Consider the following 913-nt stretch of genomic DNA (forward strand, 5'->3'; position numbering starts at 1 on the left):
GAGACTCCGTCTCAAAAAAAAAAAAAAAAAAGCAAATTGAATATGAGAAAGCATAGAAATGTCTCCCTCAAACAAGAAAGGTCTCCTCTAATAGTATTTAATGTAGCTCATTTGCAATCATATGTAAATTCATCAAGATCGAATCATGTTGCACAATCCCTAAAGGATAAAATTGAGGGAATTCATGGATAACTTTCATAGCTTCATTGTAAAGTCCAAGACCAAAAGGATGGTTATCTTCTTTAAACTGGACATAAGATGCACACATGATGGTTGACTTGGCTGTTACTCTTCCAACACTTCCAAGATTCCAGAGATTTCTTCACGAAGGGGCTCCATTAATGTCTAATGAAGTTAGACATTCAGGACACAGAATTGAACCTCCTGATCTATCTCAATCTGCAGTCAATAATCAATGTGCCTTTGGAAACCAGCCTCACAATTATTCAGTGAAACCTCACAATAGTATGATTCCATTTTTTCCTTCTTCATCTGAAAGAATAAACATTTTTCCTGTGGGATGAGTCTTTTCCAGCCTCCCTTTGAAGCAGATGGGCTGGTCGATGAACCAAGTAGCATGCTGGTGATGATGTGCGACCTGGGTAACTCCATTACGTCTATCATGACTATGGCCCAAGATTGCTGTTGTGGAGAAACTGACTGATGACTGAAAGTATGCGGCACACAGGTGTCTATCTGCCGTGCTCTATTACAGTGTCTTCCTCTGTCAGAAGTCTTTAATCCAAGACTATACAGTCAGACAAAAATCATTGAAACGTGAAATGTCTTACAAATTGTGAAAGTACATAATGCCTGTAACTGGCAATTTAATTGACATGAGGCATGAAGTTGGCAATAGTGGTAGCTGACATCACAGTCAGTTTCTGCTAATCCGACTTTTCTTTAAGGAACT

The 913-nt window shown here is 38.8% G+C and overlaps 1 pseudogene; it reads right to left on the bottom strand.

Moving 5' to 3' along the window:
- Positions 1 to 97: 97 nt before the first annotated feature.
- Positions 98 to 624, bottom strand: LOC105524947 (annotated as a pseudogene).
- Positions 625 to 913: the final 289 nt, after the last annotated feature.

This window comes from Colobus angolensis, unplaced genomic scaffold (assembly GCF_000951035.1).
Source record: "Colobus angolensis palliatus isolate OR3802 unplaced genomic scaffold, Cang.pa_1.0 Scaffold51, whole genome shotgun sequence".
NCBI lineage: Eukaryota > Metazoa > Chordata > Mammalia > Primates > Cercopithecidae > Colobus > Colobus angolensis.